Consider the following 24,957-nt stretch of genomic DNA (forward strand, 5'->3'; position numbering starts at 1 on the left):
CTTATTCCGAATCCGCCATTAGCCCTCCGTGATAGGTCAAAATGGCTTTTGACCTACCAAGAGGGCTAATGGCGGACTTCGAATAAAAACAATCTTTACATTATATCATGGCCCAGAGCAAAGATAACGGGAGCCAGAAGACTGTATAACCATTATGTTGAAACAACTTCTTCGGCCTCCGTAAAGGACCTCAGCAACACCCAAAAAAGGATTTGTGCCATTTTGGAACATTTCGCTTTCAGAATACTCCCCTTACAATGCCTCGACCTCTAGAAGGCCGATCCCGGGCGTCTGTCCGATTTGTACCGAACGAATTTTAACTCGCAACTTCACCGACAGTGGGCGAGTGAACATCAGATAAAGCGCGAACTGACAAGCTCGAACTTTATGTCGAATTTGTTATATTTGCATAAAACATCCCTGTATACGAATGACGCACGTCAGCATCCCGTGTGTACCTTTTCAGCTCAGACACGTCCTGAAAAGCGTTCACGTTTATTTCAATTTTAACCTAATCTTACGATAAGCACCACAAAACTAGGTATAAAGTACGCGGTGATGCGTCCGTCCATTGACCATTAGCCCTTAACTGAAGTAGTGCGCGTTACAAGTTAAAAAGCCAATTTCGCAAAATCAGTGCCTCCCCCCGCCACCCTAAAGAAAAGCTAGCTGCTTAACACAGCTATTTGGAGGCGGCAAAGGCTAAAGGCGAGAGTTCCGAGCGACCAAAGTCCGCGCCCCGTCGGCCCCAAACAACGGCGGAGGCAGCGCACGGCTTACGCCCCCCACGCTGAGCGCAATCAGCGCCCCTCGATCGACCGCGCAAGCGAGACACGTGGCTTGCTCTCTTGCGCATTCCGGCCCCCACGGCGCCATGTGGGTCACCGACGCCGGCCGAATGTGGCGCGCGCCCGACCGCCCGCCCGTCTGGCGGAGACGACAACGAGGTGATACATGCGCATCCCCGCCCCCCCTTCCACCCCGATACGTAGTTTTTTTTTTCAATTTCTTTTTTTTTTTCAAGTTTGGCGCAGTCTAGCAGAAGCTAAAGCTGCTAAACACGCCATCTGTGCGAATGGGGGGGGGTCACACGAAGTAGAAGCTGACAGGCATTCGTAGCCCATCCAATTGTGCAACATAGCGTGTTCCAGAGCAAACTATAGAGCGTACTATATATATATATATATATATATATATATATATATAATTAGAAGGAACAGGTAATCTCGCATATAGTAAGGTATATTAACTCAATATGTTGGAACGCAGTCAGACAAACATCACTGGAGCTTGTCTGCTTTGTGCCTGTTCCAACATTTTGCGTATATAAACAGTACACAGTCGGCATAGAAGCATTTACAGCGATAGCTACGGGTAGAGTGGCGATCAACCGATCAAGCACTATACAGCCGTTAGGTGACGGAGAAACAGCTTTCAGAGAATGTTGTTCCCGCATGATGCAGAACTCGGCGCATTTATAGCATGAACTTATGCCGAGCGGCAATTCATCCAAACCTAACAAAGAAAGAAAAAAAAAAGAAGCAAGAATCATAACTACCGTTTCCCCGCCACTAACATATCGCCACGCACGGCGGCAGGCTGAACGGAAAGTTTGGCGGAGCACAGCTGCCAAACCCTCCTGTGGATTATTTTGCCCGCGGACACCGACATGCCGGCTTTCGTCACCGACTGCATGACGGGACCCTGCACTGCACGCAATTGGGCACACGTCGTGCAGCCATAGATGCAGCTCGCACACACGGGGGGCGGTCGCGCAATCAGCGACGCTGAGCGACGGACGGCAAAGGAAACGGGCCGTAATCGCGGGCACGGCCGATAATTTTCTCGCCCGTAGCCAATGCAGGGCGCGAACGACGCCTCGGAGACGGCACACACATACGAGGCTGCCGAGAGAGAGAGAGAGAGAGAGAGACTGCCCGCGCACTGACGTGACTTCGGTTACGACACGTGTACTGCAACGACACCGACTCGATTAGCTGCGGGGCAATAAGGGACGCGCTCCAGGCACGTGGAAATGATGGAAGGCACCCGGCGACACAGAAACGAGCTCATATACCGCGGGCCAGAGAACGCTGCAGCAGCCTCGTTGAAACTGGGAACCTCGAGAAGACGTGCACGGGGAAATGATGAGACGCCCGCAGCTTTCGCTGCTGTCGCTTCGGCGACGCGAAGCCCTATAAAACTGGCGACTGGGCGAAGTCCGCGTGAAACGACATCTGCTCGAGACCAGAGTCGGTCGGATAGTGTGAGAGTAGCGCGCATGTACCTCTTAGGGCACATTCACACCGGCGACTTGAGGAGGTCGCGCGACCATTTGCGACTCGCAATCAAAAAGCGACCGAAGGCGACTGATGCTCACACCGGCAAGCCCGGCTGAGCGCGACCCGCAAGTCGCAATCCCGGAGATTATCGTTCTCAGCGAGAACTCTCGGAATCTACGCGGAATTTGAACGCGACGCCGGAGGAGGCCGGATGTAGACACACGAAAGATCACTTCCGGTGCGCCGCTGATTGGTTTATCAGTTTTGCGACCACGGTCGCGCGACTGAAAAATCGCGCAGAGAGCGACTGGCCCAAAATGGTCGCTTTTCAAGAAAGGCGACCGTTTGCGACCATTTGCGACTGGTCGCTTTGCGACCAACTTGGTCGCGCGACCACTGTCAGTCGCCGGTGTGAATGAGCCCTTACACCCTTCACGCTGTGTTTATCTCTCTCCCTTTCTACATTCGCACTCTCCACTGCTGGCCTTTGCTTAATTACGCTGCGGATCGCAGACCTTCAATGTTTTACACATTCTCTGCCAATAGCGAATCGAGAGTTTAAATATAGAACGGAAGGTTGCTTTTGGTGAGGGGTGATCTTACTGTTCTACGCAGAAGAAAACGGTTGAAGCTATAGCGCGCGGTTCGTCACGCTTCGAAATCGACGGTCCTTCGCACCCACCCCCTTTTTTTGCTTTTCCCGCGCCAGTGCGGTTACATAGAACAAATTGCCATGCACTTTCCGGAAAAGCGTGCTTATTCACAAACTACGTCAAAGCAGGTTTCTGTAAAGCCGAATATAAACTTATGCTTTTGCAACCCTTGAGCTCCCGTGGCTCCCGAGGTATACTGGAAGGTAATGTTTGCGACCCAACGAAGATTGCACGCATATAGGTCGCGTATGCATAGGCAACGCCACGAACCTTGCAACGACGATATAGGCAACCCGCATCCTGTGCATTACTCATCTGCCACCAGTATTTTTTCCGCTCACAAATTGGAGCGCCGAGAGCTGTTTCCGTTGACGCCTGCCGTGCCGACACGCATGGCGCCGTATAGCACAAAGACGGCCATAGTATAGCGTACACCCCGTGCTCGTCGGGGCTCCGACACACACCGCGAGTTTATAGCCATAAACCCAATCGACGCGCGGCATTCTAATTGACGCTGAAGCTCGTTTCCAGCGTTTTATCGTCTTTTGTATATAGGCCATAAAAAGGGGGCAGGCCCTGCGGCGCCTGCCCAACGCCATACGGGAAGCAATTTATGGGAAGCGTAAGCGAAAGCATATAGAGATTCACAGGCTACAAGTATATAGCAAATGCATTTCCCGCTCACCGGCGAAGCCTAACCTGCATGGTTGTACCACCGTAACTCGGAGCAAGGTTTAAAAAAAAAAAAAACAGTTTTATGGTTTATCCAATGTGCTGAAAAAGTGGTGCTTGAAAGATGTAGACGAAGAATAAATAATGGCAGCGCAGATATATAGTGTGGATCTGTTTGAAGGCGATCCTTTCAGGTCTAACCGATGTGGATTTAAGTGCGTCTATATACACGGAGCTGATTTCCGTAAAAACGTATATGAAGGAAGCGCGGGACATTAAAGAGAAAAATGAAATATCGGCAAAATCACTTTTACGGTTTAATCAAGAAATTACGCAAAAAAGAAACTAAAGACGGGGGAGGGGGGGGGGGGCGCCGTTTTGAAGTTCCTGCAGCAGCTCGCGGCCACGTCATCGATCTTTAATGATGTCTGCTTGGCGATGGTTACTTTCGTTTTATCGGTATATTAAGCTCGACGCAGCTGTATTCTAAAGTAACTAAAGAATAAACTTGACAAGTCAAGAATTTTACAGCTCCAGAACAGCCGAAATACGAGAAAATGCATCGAAATACGTGACGTCCGGTACTGACGTACCGGTGCTGGCACGACAATAAAAAAAAAAAAAAAAAAAGTTACTCTGGCCTTCATTTCCTATTGTCCTAATCAACCACTTACGGCGAAATTAACGAAAATTGAGTTTTGATATTGATAATTTCATTTCATCATTACAAACGTATCTCTAAATGTGCCCCTTCATAACTACAGGCGAACTGCAACGAAACATTCGAAGTTTCGAATACGAATCGAATATTGCACTAACTATTGGTACCCGCACTCGAAAATGAACAATATATTCGATATTTTAGAATATCGAAAATAACTAAATATTTCACCAACAACCGAATGGTAAAGTCTGATTACCGTTCTCCGTCTGCTAAACAAAGTATCGCAAATTATTACAAGTGAAACAACGACAAAAGCTTTCAAAGCAATGCAAAAACAAAATGGATAACGGAACATTTGTTTCAGTTTCGCGACGGTATATGGTCTACTTGACAAGCTGCGACTTTTGGTTGTAGTCCTGTAATTTAGTGTTTCTTGCAGTCTAGTCAAGCAGCAACTTTATATTTTACGCTGTTATACCAGTTTTTTTGTTCTTTCTTGTAACGAGTCGCCCCTTTTACACGTGTCCACGTCACACGAGTCATTTAGCAACTTCTTTTCCCAGAACTTGTATATTTATTCCACAGCCATTAATTTAGAATATCTGGAAAGCTATAGTGATACAGCGGACATTCATAGTTGGAAAGCTAGTTTCGCAACAAGGCTCTAAACCTCAATTCCAGGCTGCAATATAGTAATTGCGCTTCTCTCTTCCCTTGCAGTAGCTTCCGCCGTGCGTAAACTTCCGCAGCCGGCCGCACACTGCTCGCAAAGCCGACGGTAGACAGAGCTGAGAAATAAAATGAGAGACGTGCAATTTTTCTTTTTAAACAGTAATGAAAATCCCAGCGCTCCAGACAGCAGTAGTCATTGTAAACCTCACGTCGGCGACAAAAAAGAATGAAATAAAGCAGGAAAGAAAGGGAAGAAGAAAATACGGCGGATATACGCTCATTCGTCTCGGAAGCACGCGCATGCACCTATCCGCACTCTCTCAACTCCTCCTTAGCTTAGCCGCGCTTTCACTTTTCTTCAATTGCTCTCTCTCTCTCTCTCTCTGTTGGCAGCACAGTAAGGCACGCAATATCCGTGCCCCCACAGCGCGGTGACGACACGCCACGGGCCGCCGGGGCCCGCAGTCACGAGTTCGTGTGTCGCCCCTGCGCGGATTCCCGCGAAACGGCGAGAAAAACAAGACAACAGCGAACGCTCTCTGTTCCGACGAAGCGCGGCAGGCACCTCGCCGCGACCCACGCGCGCATAGTACATACGAATGAAGAAATGGCGGACGCCGCGAGTCGTCGACGCAACCTCATCTCTCTCTCTCCTCCACTGCCACTTTTCGCAAGCCCAGCGAGTAGTGGCTCACACGCGCCTGGCGGCGGATATGCATCGGCGCAGTCTGCCCACCATCCGGCTTCTACACGAGGGAACAACGGCCCGGCCGCATGATCAGGGCTGCCAATTTGATGGAGAAGAGAGCTTCACCTCGGAACGAGAAAGGTTCGGTCTGGCCCAACACCCTCTAGCCCCCTTCGCTCTCTCCACGGACTGCAAAATCCCTGAAAAACACAACCCTATTCGCCCTCGCCAAGAGAAGGAGCATTCCAGTCGTCTCGATTAGTAAGCTACTGGGAAGCCAACAATTCCGTTTGTGGTGCGCCTCGTTATAATAAGGCGTTTTCTCTCCCTCGTTGGTGACGAACAAGAATGGATTTGATTGCCTTTCGATCTCACGAGCGTCAAGAGACTATAGTGACGGACTCTACGCCCTCAAAGTGACAACTTCACGCTGCACGGCCAGGGCAGTAGTTACGCCTTGAAGCCACTGTCAGTACCTCTTATGCGCCTTACGTTGTCCCAAGAAGTTCTCTTGTACCGTTCGAATTGTTTAACGAATCTAACTTCCTTTTGCTACCCCCGTCCCTACATAGATGTAATGATTTCCGTCATCGCTGCGGGGTACTATTAAAGAGACACTAACATAAAATTATGTCGAGCTCAGAGATCGACAGATTATTCGTCTAAAGTCAGTCATCGTTTTCTACGTGCAAATATGTCTACTGGTTGCGTAGAAAACTGCCGCCGAGGCAAGGTGCCGCTGTTGCTCCTCAATTCCAACCGCCCGCGCCGGAATGGACGGGTTGACGTAATCTCCACGTGACTTCCCTCTAGGCATTCCGATATCAGGCAGCGCTGACGTCACAGGCATAATCCTTTAATCTAGCTCGACTTGGTCTTTTTCTTTCGTGCCCCTTTAAATACGAGAGACACTGACCGGAAGTGCACGCTGCATCACCCTGTCAATATAAAGATGCGCAGCGGTCGTGACAGTTCCGTGGATAACCGCCAAATCTTCGTCTGACAAAAGGGGGCGAGGAAGGGCTAAGCACGGATAACAAAGCAAGGGCAAATATGCGAGCACGAATGCGAATGTACGCTAAATGGCCACAGGACAGGGAGGAGGGGGAAGCCTGAAGGGCAAGCAAGAGATAAGGGTTGGGAACTCTTTCGGCAGCGCACTTAATAGCAAAATAGCGCGCGCGCACACACACACACACACACACACACACACACACACACACACACACACACACACACACGGGTTTAAACTGCATAGGCGATTTGCCACCGCTTACCACTTGAATACCTTGCTGTGTCGTCTCAAGAGCGATAACGGGATGCTTCCCGAATAGCGCAGGCCAAAAAAGAAGAGATAAGGGTTGGGAACTCTTTCGGCAGCGCACTTAATTGCAAAATAGCGGGCGCCGCGCACACACACACACGGGTTTAAACTGTACAGACGATTTGCCACCGCTTAACACTTGAATACCTTGCTGTGTCGTCTCAGGAGCGATAACGGGATGCTTCCCGAATAGCGCAGGCCAAGAAAGTCCGGCCTATAGCATCATGACTGGCTACAACGCGAATCGCAATTAATAAGGCGAAAAAGTATTTTATAAGTTGCCATTCTCAAGCTTACGCAGTAACGGAGTCCTTAGTGGCTCTGGAAGTAGGAAGAGCGCATTCGGCCAATACGCGGAAGTTCACCGTGCATGCGTCTGCGAACATGCGGAATTCGCGAGGTATTGCTTGCGCGTACGCAGGTGACGTTATCGCCACAAGCAACGTATTCATGTAGGGGTAGAGGGGCGCGACGACGCGGGCAACACCTGCGGCTTCGCAGGCGCCGCGAAGGCCGCGAGCGCATGCATCTACACCCGGCAAAAAAACGACTGAACACAACAAGCGAGAAAAGCAGAAAGGAGGGCGAGGGGATCTTCCCCGAAGAAAAGCTTGAGGGGTTTCTCGCCAGCGTCGCCTACATGCACACGCGTACACTGCACACACAGACGGGCGGCGAAGGAGAGAATCTCGGTTGCACAAGACGAGCTCACTCGGCGCGCGTACACAAGCTTTCTTGCCCGCCCGCCAGCCAGCCAGTCGGCCCTTTTCAAACAACACACACGAACGACGCTAAAGGACGCGTGCGCGTGGGAGCGCGCGAGGTGCCTTTCTCGTCATCTCGCCGCTCGCGCCGCGAGAAGGGACGCGGCCTGAGGGCGAACTCGCCGAATGGACGGATGCCGCCAGCGGTATATAAAACGCACAAAAAGAAAAGCACCAGAAAGTGGAATTCCACATCGGGATTCGCAGCATCGTACAAAACAGTGCAAAGGGAAAAGGGCACATCCGTCTTAAATAACTCCCGTCTCACCAATCCCGTTAAATGCAGCGAAGGCTATAGGGATCATGCGGGCAAATCGGTAACAAAAGCGGGCTGCGTGTTCCGAGGAGGAAGGAGGGCTCACCCACTGCACGCTATTAGTTTTTTCCGTGAAGCTTCCATTCAGTCGGTATCGCGCGGAGGGTGAGCAAGAGGCGGAGAGTGCAGGAGCACTTCCGGTTCTCTTTTCTGGTTGGCTCACGCGAATCGTTGCCTCTCGTCGCACTGTACGGAGTCGGCGGCATGCGTTATACCGTGGCCTCCGAGATCGCAGTGCGTAGGGTGCGATTTCGGAGGCCACGGGTATACGAATGTTGTACATTCGACGCCGTGCCTCGGCACTGTGCGCGGGTCATTACCAGAACGGACATCTTTCGCGTCGCGGCTGCGGCGGGGGCAAGGTATGCGCGTGTTATCCGCGGGCAGCCAGCCGCCAACAGGGAGGAGAGGTGACCCCGGGCACCGGCGCGACGGTTACGCACGAAGGAGCGCCGCGGCGAGGCGTTTGCCTGTTCAGGACTTTCGCGCCACCGGATTTCGAGCACGGCTGACCTTGCGTGCATGCGCCTCCCGCTGCGGAAGTTGAATGAAGTTGTCCCGAAGCGTACGTCACGGCGAGAGAACGACGCGATCGCTCACGAATCCTGGATTAAACTGCTGTGCGGGTTCAGCTATACGTTAGAATAGGACATGCGTCCAGGACGTAAAAATAAAAAGTATAGAAAAAGAAAGCATTCCCCTCAGCCTCTTAGTAGATAACTTATGCGACGTAAACTATATATCCAGCGGAAAAGTAACAAAATTTTGGGCCGCGTGACTTAGGACGCGCGGCTTCTCGGTATGACCTTCGAGATTAGCTGTTGCCCGCGGCGAGCGGAAAAATCTCGAAGGTGACGTGCTGGTACTTACGTCATACGTACACGACAACCACCAGGTGCACATGTCTGCTTAGGTGCTGTTCAAAGGCTGCTAGTAAGAAACATACAATTACCGGTGCCGCAGTTTTGTCACGATTTCTTCAGTATGACATTATGCCGATAGCTATTGTAGACAAAGTGAAATTTTGTTGCAGTTGGCTTTTAAGGAAATCGAATTCGGGGGGTTTTACGAGCCGAAACCACGATCTGATTGTGAGGCACGTCGTAGTGGAGGGACTCCGGAACAATTTTGACAATCAGGGGATCTTTAAAGTGCCCACAATGCACGGGACCTGAGCGTTCTTGCATTTCGCCAGCATCAGAATGCGGGCCGGGATTTGATCCCGCGAGGTCGTGCTTAGCAGCGCAACAGCATGGCCGCAGAGCCGCCGCGGCAGGTCGCCTTTAAGGGTTGGTACCGCGAGAAACGAATGCAGGCTGCGCGAACTATACGAGTCGTGTTGACACTATAACAAAAAGAAAGACCGACCAATCTTAAAACGAATGCGCAGTCATACGGCAAGCGTTGAAAAAGAATCATTCCTGCAGGTTGGGCGCGCGCGTACACGGATGTCCGCGAGCACAGCTGATCTAAAGCGATATATGCGAGAGAGAGAGAGAGTTTCGCAATTACGCTGGATCTCAGACGCGACTCCACTTTCGAAGAGCCGACGTCTCACGTCCTCATCGTCAACTGCCGCTGGCTGCTGCTGCGCGCCTGCCATTCGGAAGAACAAATTAGACGCGCCCCACGAGACCGAAAGGCAAGGAAGCTCAATACGGAACCTGAGGCAGCGAGGAAAAGAGCTTCCCAGGGAGACCGCCGGAGCGGCAATTGCCGCCGCTGCCCCGAGGCAGGCGGCGCGCTCATAAGTGCCCAGCGGGGGGAAGCCGCGCTCATTTGCTCTGCGGGACGAATAGCGGGCGAGAGGAAAGCGAGCGAGAAGCGAAGCGCGGTCGGGCGAGGCATCGGTCGTCGCTGTGGGCATCCGCCGCGAGGCCGAGCACTTACGAAAAGCCGCCCGCAGAGGGAGAAAGAAAGAAGCACACGCCGCTCGCTTCTACTGATTTCGCCGGAGGAAAGGCACGTAAAGCCTGGACAGCTGCGATCGACTAATGCCGGGCGCCGTACCGATCAGAAGGAGAAAGGCGGCAGGACGAGTCCGCTGAGTTCGACTCTCTCATATATATATATATATATATATATATATATATATATATATATATATATATATATATATATATATCCTCCCCATGATTTCGTATCATGGGGAGGACGCAGCATGGGCTGCGGGACAACACCGATTAACATCATTTGCGTGCGGCCAGCTATACAGTACAAGCACATGCTATGAGAAACAAAGCGGCCAGGGACTATTCGCACCGGAGATCGAGAGCGAAGGCCGCGAAGGAGCGGTTAAATCCGAGTGAAGAAAGTGAAATTATATGATACAAAGTACACGTATTCAATTTCAGATACATATGATGCCGAACACTGAAGAGCGTAACTCAACATACGGAGACTTATAGAGCGTTTGGTGAAAACGACAATTACTCTCTCCCGGACGGATTAAACGTCCAAGTATTGAACTGCGCGCCAAGGAAACTAGAACTATTAAAGGCGCCGGCGCATCGTTACGAAGTACAAGAACTCCCCTTCCCCCCGTACACTTATCGCGACTGCAGCATCCCGGTCCAATCTAACAACAATCGGGCTCGCGTTAGCTGCCGCGCTGACAATGTGAAGGCGCGAGGTGCATAAATGCGTTCAGTGATCGTGTAGCGAGGAGCACTTTCAAAGGCGCTCGCTCCTTTCACCACGCCCACACACCGTCAAATTATAGTCCGTCTCGACAGAAGTTCCGTGCAGTGCCGCGATAGCTAGCGCTGTACCGGAGAGCGCACCGAAAAGCCGTGCAACTCCAGCACTTCTTTCAAGCGGCACTTTCGCGTCACTTATTCTTAAGTTCGTCTGCAAAGCTCCTCGTTCTATACATTAATTTGGAAACGGCAGTACACGCATTCCACTAAGCGAGCACCGAGCAATCAAGTCGCCGCTGCAGAGACCGTCCAAAGTCCAGAAACTAGCTTCTTTCCTTGCAAGAACAAACTTGCTGTCTGTGCTTCCCCCGGCAGCCCTCTGCTTCACAGCGCCGCACAAAACTATACAGTGAGGGACCGCGTAGCGGAAGAATGGCTTCGCTCGAACGTGAGAGCGTACACGGCGACAAAACATGGCCGCCTGCCACACAGCGCCGGACAGAGCGAAAGCATGGAGCGGGGACAACATATCCGGACAGACGACAGACGCGCGCGCACGATGCACACGCACTCCACCAGACGTCTTCAAAAAAAAGAAAAAAAAAAAAGTCATGGAGGAGGGATTTTGCGCAAGGGAGCAAGAACGGATGATGGAGACGCGCGGCAACGGCAGACCATTAGCATCAGGAGGAACAGCAGCAGGGATGCATGGAAGAGCGTGCGTTCTTTCCTTAGAAAAGAACTCCCCCCCCCCCCCCTTCCCCCGCCCTCAACACCTCTCGGTCCAAAAAGAAAACACGTAATAGTCGAAGTGGTACGAAGGAAAAGGCAGCGATATAATAAGGAATTCTTTTCTGCCCTCCATCCCGGTGTTGCAATACAGCAATCGAGCGTTGCTTGCGACGGACGCTGCCTCTTCCAAGCAAGCGGCAATAGAAGGCGAGCGCAGGTGTCGATCTCGAGGCGCGAGTTAAGGGGAGGGGGTAGAGGAGGGGGAGGGGGACACGAAGGGGAAACGCCACTCAGGAAGTGGGATCTCGGTGTCCGCAAACAAGAGCTGGCCGACTGACCAGCTCGCCGTTGCCGAGCGAAAGGAAAACGAAATCGGGGGCTGAAGCGAGTTGTGGGGCCAAGCACCCGTTTTCTCCGCGTGTGAAGATATATGTATTTTTTTAAATATATATATAGCCGCTTCGCGTGTTGAACGCCACACCGCTCGCCTCCGTCTTCACGCGTATGGACCGCGCGCCCCTTGGAGGCAACAAAAGGGGACCGCGGAAACGCACGGCGCTGAGCCCGTAACGACGACAAATGCGGCTGAAAGCGCGACGTTGAATACCAAACGACGAAGTCGTGAATGCGAAGGGGAGCGATCTCTGCTTACATAGCCTGCTGTGTGGGGGGGGGGGGGGGGGGGGGGCGCAACAGGATTACTGTACGACGAGACAAAAGCGCGACGTTCTTTTTTCCCACGAGCGGGTTCCTTCAACGGGGTTCACGCGACTCGCGGAATACAGAAACCGGCGACTAATTAGTCTGGCAGCTTTCTCTTCTCCAAATCTAGTTCGCGCATGCGACACTTGCTCCTGTGGATGCCGAATTCCACTTTCTTGCTTTTGCCCAGACACAAATTTCTCAATTAACTTCAATTAACACGTCTTATTCCCTCTCCCCTCCCCTTTTCATTATAGAAGAACATATCTGCGGTGTAATTGATAGCACTACCGCAACATTATGTCCAACTATAAAACTAACATATCTTGGGTCTCGGTTGTTTCAGCGTCCACGAATAAGTCGAAGCGATTGTTATTTCTTAGTAGTTGAACACAGGAAGAAAATAAAAAAAGAAAGAAAAAGGAAGTGCAAATACTGTTCGACCTTTCCAAAATAAAGCACGCTGTGTGAAAATTCTGCAAGACAACTACAAAGTTTGGCCTAAATTTACAGATCCACTGCGCAGAAGATCTAACAACGCCATTTAAGAGAAGGAACGCGTTTTTTGCTCGGTCCCTGCTGCGGGAAGCAAAACTGCGGACGCAGGCTCGGTACAGCTATACAGCCGGAGGGAACGAGCTTCTCACGTTGAACAGAGAAAACAGCCTCGCCCTCCACTCTTCACACATGCGCTCGCTGTGCGCATTCTCAACCGAGCGGGTTCGAGTAAGCGCACACATCTCACAAAGAGTGCGTGGAGGAGATGCGGCCACCGCGGCCGTCGAAGCGGCGACCGCCGACGAGGGAAGGGCGCGCGCGCCAGGCCAATCCGTCGGCGGCGACACGACAGCGCCGTTGCTCGAAGGGCAGAGAAGGTCCCGACCGCCGACCCGCCGCGTACCGTTCCGATCGACTGCGCTCGACGCGGCAGCAGGCGAGCCTTGCGCAAACCCCGTCGAGCGAGCAAGACACGCCCGGCGTCAATCTCGCTCGTCTGCCCGCTCTTCCCGGTGACGTTCGTTCTAAACCCTATATGTATAGCCCAAATGACCGCTTCACGGGGGGAAAATTAAAACAACCGGCACACGTTCATTTCAGGCCACAAAAAGCAAATTTGTAAAAAAAAAAAAAATCGAGTTAGAGTTTAATTAGAACATCGCTTCATTGCTTTTCTGAGCTGTAAACAAATGAAACTTCGCTTCAGCGCATCAAGAATGCGACTATGGGCCGCAATTAAATCGGAGCGCTGAGGAATCAAACTCAGTGTTCAATCAAACTCAAGTTCGGCCTTACAGGGAGGGTTAAATGAGTACTGACGTGACTTTCGACTTTTTCCTTCGCGTTAATTAAAAGTCCAAACCCACTAAAGCTTAGGGGGAAAATACCTGACAAATGCCTGAGCGTCGTATGTGATTTAACATTTATTGACGTCACGACGTCACGATACAGCGGCTGGCTCCATTACCGCAAGCGCTGCGGATGTCGCAAGCGAGCGCAGCTAGAATAAACGCACGCACCATGTTATTTTGTGAGCAACATACTTACAGCTTCACGCTATGACGTCAGGGCAATGTTGACGCCAGGCACGGCATTTGGAGACAACTTCAGTATCCAAATATGTATTTCCCGACCTTCATACCGAATTGCTAAATGCCGCCGTTTTACGCGCGGAGTGTTTGCATCGCTGAAGATATGCCAGCAGTCCTTTAATACGACAATAAAGAGCAAACAATTAAATTATAATGAAGACTGGAAAGGTTATGTTTGAAAACTATTTTCACTTAGTTGGTGGGAAAACACTGCTTCTTAACATAGAGAAAATGAAGGCCAAGTTTCTCTGTTTAAATTTTACGCCATAACAAGCGCGCCGGTATACTGCAGAGTTATGTCATTGGTTTTAATGTACCTCCTCATACTTGAGCCGTTTTGGTCCGGGTACAGTTGTCTAAACTTGCTTATACGTGAGACTTTCGTTCTCTTGGATTGCATTCCAATGCTTCTTTACCGGTAGCAGATCTAGATCCTAGCATATGGTGTCAAAATTCCTGACGTCACTCCGGGCTAGTGCGAAAAGTCCAGGGCGGTCCTGCGTCGCCAGCGCTCGCCACAAGTCTTCCTTCCATTTTGGTGTCCTTGCTGGCTGAAGATTAACTCTCCTCTCAATACAAGAGTGCTGGTTTTGTTATTGCACTAGCGTAATCTACTAAAGCAGTTGAACGCAATGCTCCTCTTTAGTGTCACTTCAAATGAAACGCCTAACTAGTGTTCAAATTAGCATGACTTTCAACGTATATTCCACTTAACAGAAAAGCTTGATGCGACACGTTAGGTGAATTTCTTAATGAAAAAAAAAAATCCCAGGGCCTTCCTATAAAAGCAGTTCTGATCGGTGCTGGAATGGTAATTAGGTGTTCCCTTTAAGAGTCGGCCATACTGTATATGTAATCTACAACTCAACGTGACATTCACGACGCGCTATACCGGCAATGAGTCCCGACGTGCAGTCAACTGAGAAAGTTTTAAAGAGATGAAAATTTCCTCATGACGCCGCCGCTGGGCCTGAAATTTAGGCAAACAAATGCAGTGGTCGCACGGAGACATGCGATTCGAGCAAGGCAACTAAACTGAAACAGTGCAAGCAATCGCCCCATCATAATTACAAAGCTAGACTCTAGAGCACGCTGGGCGAATTAGCAATGGAATTCGCAGATATTCAGTTGAGGCCGCAATAACATTCTTGGTATTCCATGTCTATGAAATTCGAAGGAAAAGTAAACGAAATTGATCGGTTAATTCATTCGTTTGTATGAACGTCCCGAACGCCGCAGCGGGGGATGGACTTTTTACTATCCGTATTCCTTAAACGTGCACCTAAATAGAAGTGCAGTACACGAACGATTATTTGCACTTTGCACCATTACGGCAGCCGGAAACAACTCCGTCATCGCGGCCGGTGAAAGTTGAAATTACCGTCGGGCAAGCCACAAACTCCGTTTGCATGGCACGTGTAGGCGCGCGGGTGACAGCGTGGTTTGTGTAAAGGCACTTATTATAAAGCCACCCACTAAAGCACAATTCGAGTGGCGATGCAACGAATACCAGATAAGAGCACTCTTTGCCAATCGATGTTTTCTTCGACGCGGCGGCTCTCGCAAACCTCCGCCAGGCCGCATTTATTTCGCAAGCGAGAGAGCGTTCCAGCTCGATCGCAAATTGGAAGCGTGACGAGTTTGCGCATCGCCAGGCATGGAACGCGAGAATGCAAGCGCCAAGCATAACAACGTGCGAGGGTGCGAAAAGTGAGGAGAGAAAGAGAGCAAAATATGCGATACCGAAAGCGCATCCGCTATACAAGCCTGGCTAAATCGAAAGCTCGGCCACGACGGCTTCGATGGTGGAGGGCCCCAACGGGCCGCCGCCCTCGACATCGACCTTGACACGTCGGACAGGAGAGAGAGGGTGGGCGCCTTGATGATGGCCGACCTCTCCATGTTCGGAAAGCCAAAAGCGGCCCACGTGACCACCGTCCCTATACGATACAGCGATGTACGGGCAGAGGAGAGAGGGAGAGCGCGAGAGAGAGATAAGAGAACCACCGCCCAACGACGATGACGAGTGGCCGATGGAGAGGCAGAGAGATACAGACGCAGCCGCCGTGTGCCGTACGTGTCTCGAATAGACATTCCGAGCTTGATTCATTGCGCGCGGCTAGCTGCCACTTTCGTGGTCTCCTCGCCTTTTTTTTCTTCCTTATTATTCGAAACGCCGAAACAGTAAACAGCGAGTCGAGAGCGAACTGCACGCACTAAAGTACGCGTACCTGCGTTACCGTTTCTTTGTTTTTATTCGTTACCTTAGCCATCACGCGACATCTTCGCTTTCGCTCAGAAAGCGCTTCGAGGGATGCGAGTCGTTTCTGTAGCGGTCTTCTCATGGGCAGAACTGGCAGTTACGCAACAACGAGGGACCGCTCGTCACTATGCTGCAGAGGCCTGTCTGATAAGCAGAAAGCGAGGGGAGGGCTGCGAGGCAACATCGGCGAGGGACATCTAGATTGAATTTAAGAGGGCTAGCGAGTGTTTTGACAGCGGCGACGTGAAAAATGCTTCCGAGTCGGGCGGGGACAGTTTACTACTTCCTACCTTTTTAAGATTCTCTACTTTTCTCATGAACGAGCGCTTTGAAGATCGAGCGCTGAAGCAACGACGACGCTTGGGCCGAACTGTTCCAGCGTCAAGTTCGTTGGTTCGGTTCGTTGCTTTAGAGCTGCGTGTCAATGCCTACCGCGTGCACAAGCTTAGCACTTAATTGCGCTACCGCTCGATTCCATGGGCGATGCCTACAGACTCCACCTCAGACATGGAAGACGGTCACAGACCAAGTCGTAAGACGAGACGGATGTTCCGGAGACCGTGTATGTGTTATTCGATCGTATTACTACGCCTTACATGAAACGGCACAAAGCATGTACTCGAAGACATAACCGTTAGTCTATGCTCTACTTAGAGCTCGTGCTACTACATATAAAATTGCAGTGGATGTGCAACTTCTCGCGGTTACCCTTCGTGCGAAGCACAGCGACGCGATATGTCGCACAAATTTCACTTCCATCTCCGCTACTTATAGCAACAGCAAACAAGCAAGAAACGTGGAAAAGCAAGCAAGCACGCAGCGACCTGCAACTGGAGCGTACTTAAATCAATATAAAATTACCCGTTGCCCAAATAACAGCCAGCTGGATATAGCTGGCTATACCAGTCCCGATACGGGAGGCCACTTCACGAAATATCAGCGTAGAATGATGACAGGCCATTCTTCAAAGCAAGCAGCTCCGGGCCGACTGCCCCGCCGAAAATGGAGTGATCGATACGACCCCGTTACAAGACGGCACTCGGTGTCCCAACAACAGATCGAACAGGGCAGTGCGCCGGACGACAAGGGGTATAGGCAGCATGGCCCGCAGTCGTACACGAGACAACGGACGAATGCACGGGCATCACGAGAGCATCGGACGCCAAGAAGCCGTCAACGTCCACGCAATAACAGGCGAATAAGGGGGAACGTAAAAAGAAAGAAAGTGCCGGAGGGATCCCGCAGCCTACCTCATCGTTCACAACGTATAGCGGCGGTACAATAATAAAACAAAAACTATTACAATGAGATTCTTGTCTCACAAAAACAAAGAAGTACGGGACGACGACAGCGAGAGACTTCTGCAGAATAGGCGAAGCGTCATGCCAACCGGTCCGGCCGATCGAGTAATTGGATTAACAGGCAGCGCGGCTTCGACAGGCCGCACGTAGCCCGAGGCGGCGAATCCCAGCGCAGGCAGCTCAATAAAAGGAAAGAAGCCCTCGGCGGTACGCGCGTGCGGGAGACGCGGCGGTACTCACGGCGAGTGATAGACCCGCTAAACAGAGATGAGAAGCACAAATAAAGAACGACTCGCTACGAGGCAGGGAATGGCGGGGGCCTTTCCGAGGAAAAGTGAGTATTACTCCACCAAGCCGTCTGGAGCAGAGTCCTTCCTCCATGCTGCCGCCACTCTCTTGAGAGAGGCGCTACGCGGAGGAAGGAGAGGAGGAACTCTTTTCCACTCCTCGTTCGTAAGGGGGCCAATCTCGTCAAGAGACACGACCCCCGTCCACCACGGGCCGGATACTAATGAGTGTACCCTGTCCTAAAGAACACGGCGAAGCTGACATCACCCAGCAGGCACGCACGAAAGACAACAGTTTTCACTTTTCCACGTTTAACTTTTTCGAATGACACCTATACCGTAGGTAGCCAACCAACGACATCGAAGAGAACGGATATCTGCCAGATACCTAGTAGTATACGTGTGCGCTGCGTTTCCACGTCACGGAAAAGGCAAGCGCACGCCAGAAGATCGCGACACAAAAAGGCGAGTGGTGGGGGGCGAGGGGCGATGTGCAGCATCATTCCTCGTTGCGAGCAACAGATGGACGGGCTGACATCCCCCCCCTCCCCCCGCGCAAATAATTGTGTCCCATAACGCGTGTACATCCGACACACACCCGTCCCCGCAAGTGCTGCCGTTTTTCCCATCTCTCTATTTCCCCCGCTGCCCAACGGTTCGGAGTTGAAGAGGGCCCTACCACACAGCGCGACGACGAAGACGAGGAAGTAGGCGGCGGTTGGCACGCGGGTCGTACGAGTAACGATTGGAGACCCCCTTTTCCTCCGCAACGCCCGCACGATGATTGCCGCGCACTCCATAAGGCCGGGGTCGCCCCGTAGTGTCGACAGACGCAACCGCGAATTTAAATTTCACTTCGCCACGTCCTATTGCTTCCGCTCGTGCGCCTGCTCTCTACAAAAACAAAGAAGGGAAGGGCGGAGGAGGGGGGGTCACGATATCCGCAGACACCACGGGCGAGACGGGAAGCAATTGACCGCACGCTGCGGCTGCTACGCGAGGATATATATGCTATACAAGCACTCTGTGCATATTTCGTCGCGGTCAATAGCGCAGGGCGGTGCCGCTAAATCGAGAACGGGTGTCGACGAGGAACGCGACACTCGGCAGACTAGCGCACACAAGAGGCTTGCGTACAAGCAAGCGAACACCAGCAAAAGCCCAGACAGACTGATTACGCAGGCCGCTTGCGTCCCCTAATGAGAGAGCCAATGATTTCGTTCACGCACTACGCACATTAGGTATACAAATCGACGCGCTGTGTTTCTTCCCTGTTCGTTCCCATTTCCGTCCTTTAAAACGTGTGCGGGGTTCTGCTGAAAGTAACACGCATTACCAATATACGTCTAGAACCGATCGGCGGTTGCGGCTCACCGAGGCAATACAAACCCACGATGCGTAGAATGTAAATGACGGGAAATGGGTGCGACTATATAGGAGGGCATGTGGTGTATAGTAGAAATCAGAGAGATAATACGCCCTAAATCAGAGCACTAACACGCCCTAAAATAGAGTACGCTTCAGCCATATGGGATCCCAATCAGATATACCTATAATAACTAAATTAGAAGCCCCGCAGAACCATGCTGCACGCTTCAGCTTTGCAGATTATTCCCCACAAACCAGTGTAACAGCATTAACAATCGCGCCGAGCTTGAAGCCTTATCCCTTCGTCGTAATATACATCGTTGAACACTATTCCATAAGCTTTACTATCACGTATATCTTCATAACGAGTTCATGTGTGAACCTTCAGCAATTTTTACACATCGTGATCATTCTTGCAATGTCAAATGTATCATGTGTCGTTCCCTCGCATTTGGTCAGTCATTTATACCTCGCACCGCGATAGAGTGGAATGATCTGCCATGCCATCGCACATTGACGCAGAAACAAATGCCTCGAAATTTACCTACGCCGCTCTGAGCAGTAACATTACACACCTAATACATGACTTTTCACTCTGATTTGTGAACCGATTCTTTTTTTTTTTTTTTTTTTTGAGCCGATAACCAGTCTCCGTGACGTTACCATAGTTTGTGCAAATTATTTAAAGTTGCTGTACTGATAACGACTCTTATTTGGTTTCTTCTGTGCTTTTACGTTGACGCACTGTTTTTTGCCTCACCGATGTAACCTTTACCCTACGTAATACCCTCCCTAGGGGGTGTTTAGGGTTATTGTGAAATAAAAAAAAATGTATAGAAGCATCATTTGTCTTCACGCGCTTTGCAATTCCGTAATACTCGCAGAAGCGCCGCGAGGGCAACGGTCCTGCGTCATTGTCTCCGAGATTGTCGCGCTTCGTTGTCGGACAACGGGGGCCACGAATTTATGGCCTACACACGGCCGACAACGCTTCTAACAGAAGACTCACGCCTCGTTCACGAGCTGAAAAGCATGTTAAAAAAAGGCCAAGGTCGTTTTCCCACAGATAATTTTCAGTGCCAATTAAAGCTCCGGCTGGGTACGAACGAGCCAAAGGAACACGTTTGCGTTTGCATTCCGAGACAACAACACGCGCCAAGAGGGTTCCGAAAGAGGAGTCACCGGTGACGTCAACTTTTTCAGCTGCGACGCAAAATGAATGCCGTGAGGACGGCGTGAGGCGCGTGAGCCCACACAGGTCGGTGGCAGTTCGGTCGGTGAAGGAACGTCAAATTGCAACGCGCACGCCCTGACAACCGAAAAGGATTGGGGTTGTGTCGTGTGTGGCATTAAATTTTCGCAAAATCGGAATTTGCTGATGTCTACAGTGCTTCAACAGTACTCGCGCCATGCCACAAAGCACCTCGTCCCATTAAAAGAAACAAAAAGAAAGAAACTGTAAGGACAAGCGGAACGCGCGGTAATCGTCGCTGGCACGACAGGCGAAGCCGCAGGCAACTTCCAGCTTCCCTACCAACGTATCTTCTAAAGCCGATTTTGTGTTATTCCGCATCGTCCCCTTGAACACGCGTAGGAACCGTAAGTGCCTTTTCCGCCTCGCCCGCCAGCCGTTCCTGTTATTATAACAAACACCCACTTTAGACTGCACACAGGCTGATGTACACAACCGGCATAAGTGCAGTTCTTACGCGGTCAAATGAGTGTCTACGGTAAACAAGTAGCTTGTCCGAAATCGGCTTCTAACAACCGTAGCCTCGCAATCTGCTGGGCGTTCGCGAAAACCTGACGCGACGTAGCACGGAGATGAGAACTCGAAGGGCCGCTAGTACTGAAATACACCTCATACCAAGACTCTTAATAAAAGTCGTATAGCTGTCGCAATACTCACTATACCTTGGTATAACGAGCGGTATAGTAACAATAGTTAATAACTTTGCTAAATAAACAAGGTATACGCTGCACTGGTGAGTGTTGGGCGTGTTCGCATACGAACTTGGATAACACCTTAGCGCCAGGAGGCAAGAACAAAAGGGCAGCGGTGCCTGCGTCTCCCTTTTGTCTTTCTCTTCTGGCAACAAAATTTTAGCGCTACACGGCATAACATCGCGGTTACTATAATGGGGCTCCGCTATACCAGCTCCAAAAGGAAGTTAGCGACACAGGCGCATGTCATAGCATATATTTTATAGTAGGTCTGATAGACGCGTTGTAAGGCCTGTAAAATTTTGTATTCGGTGATGCTATCTGCATTTTCTTTTTTAGTTGGTAGTTAAGCCCCATTAGCAACGGCGACTACCTCGTTTAGTTAGTAAGGCTACTAGCTGACGTTTCTGCACCAGCCGTCATACCAGAAGTACAGCGAATGTTGTGACATAGTATAGAACGACCTCAGAGTGAAGGACGCTGTGGCCCACTGGTCGATGTCGCGGCGACCTCGATACACGACGAGCGGAAAGGCGGGACGAAGCGACGATAGAAGCTGGCCCAAAACTACTAAGGAACCCAGGTCGATCTGCGGCTGCGGGGCAAATGATCACTGCCGCAGCAGAGAACGCATTGTTTGCTCTCTGTATTGGCGCCTCGGTTGGCGCCGCCGTCGGTCAAACACTGTCGAAATCGGTGCCGCATAGAAAACAAAACGGCATGCACATGCTCCAACGAGTATACTTCCAACCAATCCAGAAAACAAAAACAGTATGACAAAATCTTCGGTGTCACGCCATCGCTTCACGCGCGCCACCATTAACGGTAGCAGTAGGCGGGGCATTTCAGTTTTCGTGAACTGTAACGAACATAACGATCACAGAGACTGGGCAACGCGACGACACTATACAGAGTTGCAAAGCGCGCTATAACGATCGTGAAGGCGTGTTTCGGGTTAATTTCTACTGCCCGAGGTATTTTGTAACAGGCGCCTGATCTGAGCGCCCAACCTGTACTGCGCTCCCCGGGCGGGATTCGAACTCGCGGCCTCGAGCTCAGCAGGGAATTCACGTCGCGCAATAAAATGCCTCCCTTCGCAGAGTGACCGCAGTTGACGCCACGCGTGCTTTGCAAACGGGGATAGAAATAACGTGTCCTTCGAGATCACAACCACACAGCAAAGGGTGCGACAGTACATCATCTCGGAGGCCCCGGAAAACTGCATAGTGTTTGCGACAAACATTACTAGCGGGTACTCCAGCGTTAGTGCCTACGGGAGCTGAAAGTATATGGCGGTTCAACTGGTATAATGACGGGCAGTATACATGGTTTTGCCTAAAACGCCATCCTTTTGGATTCAAACTGCATCGTTACTTCGCAAATCGATCGTTTTCGACGCGATATTTGTGGTATAAAGGTAACTATTTGCAATGATTTACTCACGTGCGCAGATACTTAGTGAATTGCCATGTTTCTAAAACAATAAGTGCTGGGAAATTTAGAAAGATAAAACGAAGTAAACAAAGCCACGTCTGAAGCCACGAGCACGAAAGTTAGACAAATCTGTCTAACTAACCATCGTTTCCGCAGTAGTTGAACAGTCGAAGCGCCAGCAATTTTTTGTAGGACACCCGAGAAATCCAACGTACAACGGCAGCCCATGATCGCGCGGCCGGAGCGCTTCCCGTAAATGCGGATTCATTAGGACCGTGTATATAATGCATGCACTGGACGACGCCATGCCACATCGCTAAGGGCCAGAGTGCACGAATTAAGAGCCCGAGTAACGATAAAATCAGGAGACGCTGCCTTCAATGTTTGCAGATGCCGAACACGGGAGGAACTTCACACGCGAACAGAGGCACGCATGACGTCCCCTCTATAAGGCGCGGAATGCTGCACCAGTGGGAGCTAACCTCATTTCTGTAGGTGTCGCGATTTAATTCCGCATATAATTACACGCGAAGCTTGTGCGTCCTCGCACAGGGGGAAAAGAAAGATGTTCACGCTTCGGCAGGGTGCTCGCGTTCGCGTCCTTTTTTTTTTCTTTTTGCCCAACATTAACTGTCCTCCTGAAACTTAATGAAGACAGAGTAGACCGTACAAGAAACACGCCGAATGCTCCACTATGCAGGTCATCGGCATTCGCAAGACAGCGTCAGTGTAGCCCACGCTTACTCGGATCAACGACGTGCACGCCAATGAAATCAACGATTTACTCAGTTTAAAACCAAAAGCAGAAAGAAACTCGCCAACGAAGCGCTGCAGTATAGTACAAGCGTTCGCGCGGCCTTGCTCGCGACAAGTTTCGCCTGATCATTGACACAAGGACATCATTGTGCAAACGTAGCGAACGAATGACGAAGGTGCTCGTAAATAGCTGCAACGAAGGGAAGCTACAGCTCGCAAGTCTCGCCGGCGCGGCGAAAACACGACTGTGTCCGAAAGTGAATGGCCGCCGAGTACGAAATGTAGGCCGCTGAAAACGATGGCAACCCACGAGGAAAACGACTGCTGCGCCCTCCTTTCCCCCCTGTCCTCTTATATTTCGTGTACAATCCTACCGGTGGATCGAGCTTGTCTGGAAGCAACACGCACCTCAGTTTGGCGACTTGATAGGTGGTGCCTTTGACTGCAATCACAAGAAAACGTATGTCAATAACAGAAGCGAGCGCCTACGGCGACCGCAGGAGGACGCCACAATTAAGCAGGCTTTCATTTCTGTATTTCAAGAGTGTGTCAAAAACGTAAGGGCGTTCCAACAGAGAACTTTCCGAACCTAACACCGAATACTGTACATTTTCTAAACAAGGTGAAACATGAAGTTCGCGTGCAGTCAACTTCGTAGAATGGCTTACTTCTACATTTTGACATGCATGCAATGCCGTTCACAACTGGACGTCCGGTCATCTGAGTAGCAGTTCGTAAACGACAGCTGATTTCAGTTAGCCGACGCGTCATCGCCCTTCGAGTAGATTGGGGACAGCAGCTCCCTTGATGCATATGGCTAGGTTTCTTACGCTGCAACTTTTCAAGGGCATCATCTTCTCTTAAATTAACATTATACAAAACACTTATAAGGTCTAAGTTTGAATATGCATGGGCTTTGTGGGATCCCAGTAAAGAATTTCTTAACTGCCAATTAGAATCAGTACAAAACCGTAGTGCGCGTTTCATTCTGCCAAATTAATCCCGCGTTTCAAGTGTATCGTCGATGAGACACATTTTGAAACTTCCTAACCTATCTCTGCGCAGAAAAGTGTTTCGTTTATCCTTATTTCATAAGACTTTTCGTAATCCACACATGAAAAATGAACTTTTAATGAGCCACCTTATTTGCCTTGTACTAACCACCGCCATAAAGTTGAAATCCCTTTTTGCCATACTAACTTATTTTCCGATTCATTCTTGCCAAACACATCGAGGGAATGGAACCACCTGCCCACCTCCGTCGTCACCATTCTAAGTGTTTCTTCATTTAAATACGCTGTCGACAATTATTGTATATACTAGCCGCCAACTATCACGACAATTATTGTTTTCCCCCACTCCCTTCTGTAACGCTTTCGGGCATTGAAGGTAATGAAACAAATAAATAAATAAATAAATAAATAAATAAATAAATATAGAGTGTTCAGTTCGTTGAAAGAGATTAGTGTAATACTTCAATACTGCAGGTTCTTTTAAAGTGATGCAAGCATGCCGAGAATGAATAATATTTTCCTTTGCTTAACTGAAAATTCGTAGGCTGCCTGAAAGCAAGGTCCTTGAAGACAAGAGCCGAGTTCAGATCGATTTGCGGTTCGTGGGATCCTGTCATCTGGCCCCTTCCGTTTCAAATTAGACGATTTGAGGCCTTGTAATGCACACAATACAACGGAAAAAGGCGTTAAAATGAAGCTAGCATGGAGCAGTAATAATGCGTCACTAGCGAAAAAAAAAAAAAAAGCTGAAATGAAACCGAAATGCGCTCGTTCAAACCGCGTGCGCCTAAAACCGGAAGTGCGGCTTTAGTCAACAAAAAATGCAGGCCGATCCCGATGGTGCAGGCTTCTATAAAAGGAAAGCAAAGGTTACGTAACGGGCATTATGTAAGA

At 50.3% G+C, this 24,957-nt stretch overlaps 1 protein-coding gene across 6 annotated transcripts in view; it reads right to left on the bottom strand.

The window, feature by feature from the left end:
• The window catches only part of Synd (protein kinase C and casein kinase substrate in neurons protein Synd), a 119,201-nt gene that overhangs the window by 90,607 nt on the left and 3,637 nt on the right, over positions 1-24,957 (bottom strand). The gene's annotated exons all lie outside the window — the stretch shown is intronic.

This window comes from Dermacentor andersoni, chromosome 4 (assembly GCF_023375885.2).
Source record: "Dermacentor andersoni chromosome 4, qqDerAnde1_hic_scaffold, whole genome shotgun sequence".
Lineage (NCBI taxonomy): Eukaryota > Metazoa > Arthropoda > Arachnida > Ixodida > Ixodidae > Dermacentor > Dermacentor andersoni.